General features: G+C 43.2%; 1 protein-coding gene across 1 annotated transcript in view; it reads left to right on the top strand.

Moving 5' to 3' along the window:
- gldc (glycine dehydrogenase (decarboxylating)) overlaps positions 1-6000 on the top strand; it is a 195755-nt gene that overhangs the window by 88644 nt on the left and 101111 nt on the right. The window lies entirely within an intron of this gene.

Raw genomic sequence — 6000 nt, 5'->3', positions numbered from 1 at the left:
AAGATTAAAGTAGTACTGAGTAAATAAAAGAGTTTAAGTAGAAGATTAAAGGATAGAACCCCTAAAGTAGTAATTTCTGGTTTACTCCTAATGCCAAACTCAAACAAGAGAAGGGACAAAAAGGTAATGGAGATGAATCAATAGCTGAAGAGATGGTGTATTGTTCAGGGATTCAGGTTTTTGACTATTGGAATGTCTTTTGCGATAGAAAAGACCTGTTCAAAAATGATGGGCCTAACCTGAACTGGAAAGGGACCAATATCTTCGGGAGATTTATTTGATCAATTGAAAGACTTTATACTGATAGAGAGGGGGAAATGGAGGAATTCTAAGTAGCAGTGTAAATAGAAGGTTTGGGGAAAGTTCTGAGTGTGAAGAGAGCACATCAATGAGAAATGAAAGACAAGAGAGAATCAGAGTACGTAGTAACTCTGTTAGTAAGTTTGCAGATGACCCCAAAATTGGTGGCATAGCAGACTAATTTGTAAAGTTAGGTCACATGGAATTCAGGGCGAGCTTGCAAGTATAATACATAATTGGCTTAATGGCAGGAGACAGAGTGGTGGTGGAGGTTTGCTTTTCAGACTGGAGGCCTGTGACCAGTCATAGGGATCCCCCATAGGGATTGGTGCTGGGTTCCCTTTCGTTTGTCATTTATATAAGTGATTTGGATAAGAATATAGAGGACATGGTTAGGAAGTCTGCACGATGCCAAAATTGGTGGCGTGGTAGACAATGAAGAAGGTTTTCTAAGATTACAGAGGGATCTTGATCAAATGAACCAAGGGGGTTCAAAAATGGCAGATGGTGTTCAATCTGGATAAATGCGAGGCATTGCATTTTGGTACAACAAACAAGGGTAGGTCTTATACAATTAATGGTAGGGCCTTGGGTAGTGTTGTAGAACAGAGTGAGCTAGGTGTGCGGATGCTTAATTATTTGAAGTTTCTGTCACGTAGAGACAGGGTGGTTAAAAAGGCTTTGGCATGGTTACCTTCATTGCTCAGTCGTTTGACTGTAAGAGTTGGGAAGTTATGTTGAGGGCGTACAGGATGTTGGTGAGGCCTCTTCTGGACTACTGTGCCCAGTTCTGGTCACCCAGTTGTAGGAAGGATATTATTAAGTTGGAGGTGGTTTGGAAGAAACTTGCTGGGAATGGAAGGTTTGAGTTCTAAAGAAAGTCTAGTCAGGCTGGGGCTTTTTACATTGGAGCATAAGCGGTTGAGAAGCGACCCAATAGAAGTTTATAAACTAATGAGAGGTATAGATAGACCTAATGGTAGTTGTCTTTTCCCTAACTTGGGGGATTTCAAGACTAGGATGCACATTTTTACGGTGGGGAGAGAGAAATTTTGAAAAGACATGAGGCAATTTATTGTGCAGAGGGTGGTTCACGTATGGAATGAGCTTCCTGTGGAAGTGGTGGATGCAGGTACAATATTTGAATGCCTTTTAAACGTTAAAAAATACCTGAATAGGAGAGGTTTGGAGGGGTATGGGCCAGGAGGAGGCACATGACACTGGGTTAGTTTTGAGATTGTTCAACCCGGACTGGTTGGACAAAAGTGTCTGTTTCTGTGCTCCAGGACACTCTGACTCTCAACGTATTACTGCCCATGTGCAAGGAACTGCATACAAGTTGAACCGGCTTTCACTGTGGGGCTGGGGGTGCTGGGATTGCATGGGAAGCCTGATGCAGGATGCGCAGAGTGGGTAAAAGTCACATCCTCCAGATGTGAGAAGTGAAGGGGATGTTGACATTGGGGGCCTGGAGAGTTGACCTGGGAGGCCGAATCCTCCTGTGTCTTCATTGTATACACTCTCCAGCTTTCTCCCTCTCACGCCCATCTCCCCAGTGCTACTCTCCTGGATCCTGATTGCTCTGCACACCTCTGCCCCCGCACTGTTCTCTCTTCCACATGCCCGTCCTGTTCCAATATCTCTCTCTCCTCCGAAATTAGTGCACACACAATTTAAAGAACCTTTAAAATCTCTCAATGTTTTCACTATTTGTACGAAGACAGCTGTCACATCCAGACCCCAGGTGAGGTGCCTCAAGTTATTACGGTTCCAGTGGCAATATCCAAATTGTCAAGTTTATGGGTGAGGAGGGCCCAACTCACTTTGTTGGTGACAACAAGCTCATTTCTAAAATAATCGATTCTCTTGTATGTTTTTCATAGACCAAATGAATTTGTTTTGAAAGGAACCATTTTAACCATGCCTTCGTGAGGTAATAAGGGGTAGGTTTGTTAATTACTAATCCACAAGAAGAAATAATACAGTGATGCACATATATTGCAGATGAGCAAATATGTGAGACAACAAAAGCAAAAACTAAAATTTTTTTTAAAAGTCAGTTTTTGAATTGTTTGTGCAGAATAGACAGCAGAACATTACGATCATTGCGACAGATTACCAACAATTTTGGTGTTGGTAGCTGATCAGTTAATTTTGAGATTCTTTGCTTAGAAGGTTGATTTTAATTCCTTTTGTTCTGGATTCTTTTGACAGTGGCTGACTAGTAACGTTCAGAGTGAGGAGCAGGTTTCCCTTAGTTTCCCTGCAGTGCAGTGTCTTTAAAGGCTGTTGTCAAAGCTGTGGCCTTCACAACAGACTAGTGCACACAGTACAACATCTAGCCACCAACATGCAAAGACCAGGTTGAAGCTCACTTTTAACTTCCATCCCTGCATTTTCTTGAAAGGAGATAAAGCAAATTTATCTCGTTCAGATTGCTGTCATTTTATAGCCGTCATGATCAGTGTCTGAGATTCTTGCAGGGACTTACAGTTCAGTTTGGAGTGTGTTTTGCCTTTCAAAGCTTTTTAGACGTGTGCCAACGTGATTCTTAAAACTCTTTTGCAGGCAGTTAATAGACTGAAGTCATTTTGTTTTCTTATCACAGTCCCTCTTTTTAAAAAAAATCATATAATTAAAGAGGTCTGTCTGCCTGCAGGTGATGCGGGTTTATGATCTGCCATCAAGTCATGGCATATTGTGAATCTTACACGATAGGCATAATGTAATTGGGACACTCATCCTGGAAATGAGAAAAGAAAATTATTCACATTAAGAAATCCTGACCAAGGCAGTAATAAAAAACAAGCATAAATTCTGTCCATGACAGAAGATAATTAAAATTCTGTGAGTAAACTCAAAGACAGCACACTGAGTTGGAACCACACTTAAGCCCGTAAGTCATGGGAGCAGAAATAGACAGTTCAGCCCATCAAGGCTGCACTGCCATTCAATGATACAGAGTTATGCAGCATAGAAACCGACCATTTGGTCTAACTCCTGTACACTGACCATATATCCTGAGCTAATCTAGTCCCATTTACCAGCATTTGGCCCATATCTGTCTTTCAACCCTTCCTATTCATGTACCCATCCAGATGCCTTTCAAATGTTGTAATTGTAGTGGCTTCCACCACCCCCGAGGCAGATCGTTCCATATGTGCACCACCTTCTGTGCGAAAAAGTTGCCCTCAGGTCCTTTTTTAAATTTTTTTCCCTTGCGTCTTAAACCTAGATGGAGTCCCTACCCTGAGAAAAAGACCTTCATTATGGCTGAATTGTTAATCCTTGACTCCTCCACCTTTTTCCATCACACTCGATTCCTTTTACTGATTTAAAATTTTGTCTATTGCAGCCTTAAATGTACTTAACAACCCACCTTTGACAGCCCTCTAGTAAAGAATTCCACGGATTTGCTACCCTCAGAGGAGAAATTCCTCCTTGTCTCTGTCTTAAATGGTTAGACCCTTCTGAGATAATGCCATTTGGTCCTAGACTCTCCTGCAAGACGAAACCACTTACCCACATCTGTCCTGTCATAGAATCATAGAGTCCCTACACTGTGGGAACAGGACCTTCAGCTCAAGTCCACACTGACCCTCAGAGCATCCAACCCAGACCCATCCCTATATAACCCACCTCATCTACACATCCCTGAACACTACGGGCAATTTAGCATGGGAATATCCACCTAATCTGTGCATCTGTGGACTGAGAGAGGAAACCAGAGCACCCAGAGAAAATCCACACTGATGGGGAGAATGCGCAAACCTCACATAGACAGCTGCCCGAGGGTGAAATTGGACCCGGGTCCCTGGCGCTGTGAGGTAGTGATGCTAACTACTGAGCCACCATGCTGCCCCAAAGTCTACTAAAAATCTTACATGTTTAAGTAAAGTCGCCCCTCAATCTTCTATTTTCCAATGAGAACTGTTCCAACCTATTCAATCTGTCCTTGTAAGACACTTCCTCCGTACTTGGAATCACCCTGGTGAGCCTTCTCTGGATTGCCTGTCTTTCCTTAGATGAAGGGCCCAAAATTGTTCACAGTATTTCATCTCTGGTCTAACTACAACATCTTGTCAAGTTTTAGCAAGACCTCCCCACATTCATGCTCCGTTCCTTTTGAAATGAAGGTCAATTTGACTTCCCTTATACTCATTGAACTTGGATGCAAGCTTCTTGTGATTGATGGATGGGGACACCTGAGTCCCTCTGTTCTGCGGCTTTTAGTGCAGGCTCTGCTGGCCAAGTGAAAAGGTATTGGTCTTGTAACCCAGAAATCGTGAGTTCAATCCCCACCCATGCCTAGCAGCACATTGAGGTTGGCACGATGGCTCAATGGTTAGCAATGCTGCCTCACAGTGGCAGCCACCCAGGTTCAGTTCCACTCTTGGGTGACTGTGTGTGGTGTTTTCACATCCTTCCCGTATTTGAGTGGGTTTCCTCTGGGTGTTCCAGTTTTTCCTCTGATCCATAGATGTGCAGGGTAGGTGGATTGGCCATGCTAAATTGCCCACAGTGCCCAGGGATGTTTAGGTTAGGTGGGTTACACGTGGGGAAATGCAGAGGTAGGAGAATGGGTCTGGGTTCCATGCTCTTCGGACGGGCAGTGTGGGCTCATTGGGCCGAACGGCCTGTTTTCACGCTATACAGACTCCATAACTATGACTTTTTGCAGTGTTGACACCATCCTTTAGGCTTTTTCTTAGTATGGTTGACTGTTCCAACAAAACCCAGGACACCCCAGATGTTCTGATAAGCCTTCCACTTTCATTCCTTTGTGCTCCAGATCTGCTCCTGATCCTCTCTTCGTGCCCCAGGCCATACCCCACATCTTGGTGCACCCCCTCACAAGCCACATCATCTCTCTCACTGAGCTGTTGAACTCTGGGCACAGCTGACTTCAGACACAGCTGGAGAAAGCCACCAATTTCATGTCTATTTTAAATTATTGTGAATGACCATGCACTGCTCATTGCTTTGTTACAGTCTGACTTAAGAAGAGAATATTTTACATTGATGAAGATTCATCACTTGCCAACATGTTACAACTTAATAACGTGAGGGTTATCGCCCTATGAGCGTGCTGCTGACTTAATCTCTACGTTAGTATTGGTCAGCAGAAAAGCAAAGTTTCCATTCCCACCTAATTCAATCACTCTGCCCACCGTACTTCCTGCTCACAGCAGCTGCCATGAACTACCTTTTCTGTTTCATTTTTTGACTGAAATTTCTTCACCAGTGTTGGGCCTAGAACAGGCTCTGGTGGGCTAGCAGTTAAAGCTGGTGCAACTTGTTAAGCAGGCTTGTTACTGACGGTACCAGTGTTTAGGATGAAAGTGTCAGGATAGAAAATGCCATTTGTGTTTTCGTCCATCCTAGTTATTCTGAAACTGAGTAGCTAACCTGAACACTGCTTACAGTAACTAAACTATTTTGAATTTTCAACAGGAACCTGAACCTGAATGCACCTTTGAAGACCTATTAAAAGATTTGAAGATGTGGTGTGCTTACATGCTATTATGTAAGATAAGAAAATGAATGAAATGACGACATTGAACAGTGAGATCTGCCTGGGAGTTTGTGAACCCGCTATACCTAGGTTTAAATTTAAAAATTCAGTGGGGAGATGGTGGTTTAGGGGTAATCTAAACGGATGTATTGTGTTCTGGGGTCAAGGTTCAAAGTGCATGATGG

This window comes from Stegostoma tigrinum, chromosome 3, assembly GCF_030684315.1.
Source record: "Stegostoma tigrinum isolate sSteTig4 chromosome 3, sSteTig4.hap1, whole genome shotgun sequence".
Classification (NCBI taxonomy): Eukaryota; Metazoa; Chordata; class Chondrichthyes; order Orectolobiformes; family Stegostomatidae; genus Stegostoma; species Stegostoma tigrinum.
The sequence above is the reverse complement of the archived record's forward strand: the minus strand, read 5'-3'. Positions and strand labels throughout refer to the sequence as shown.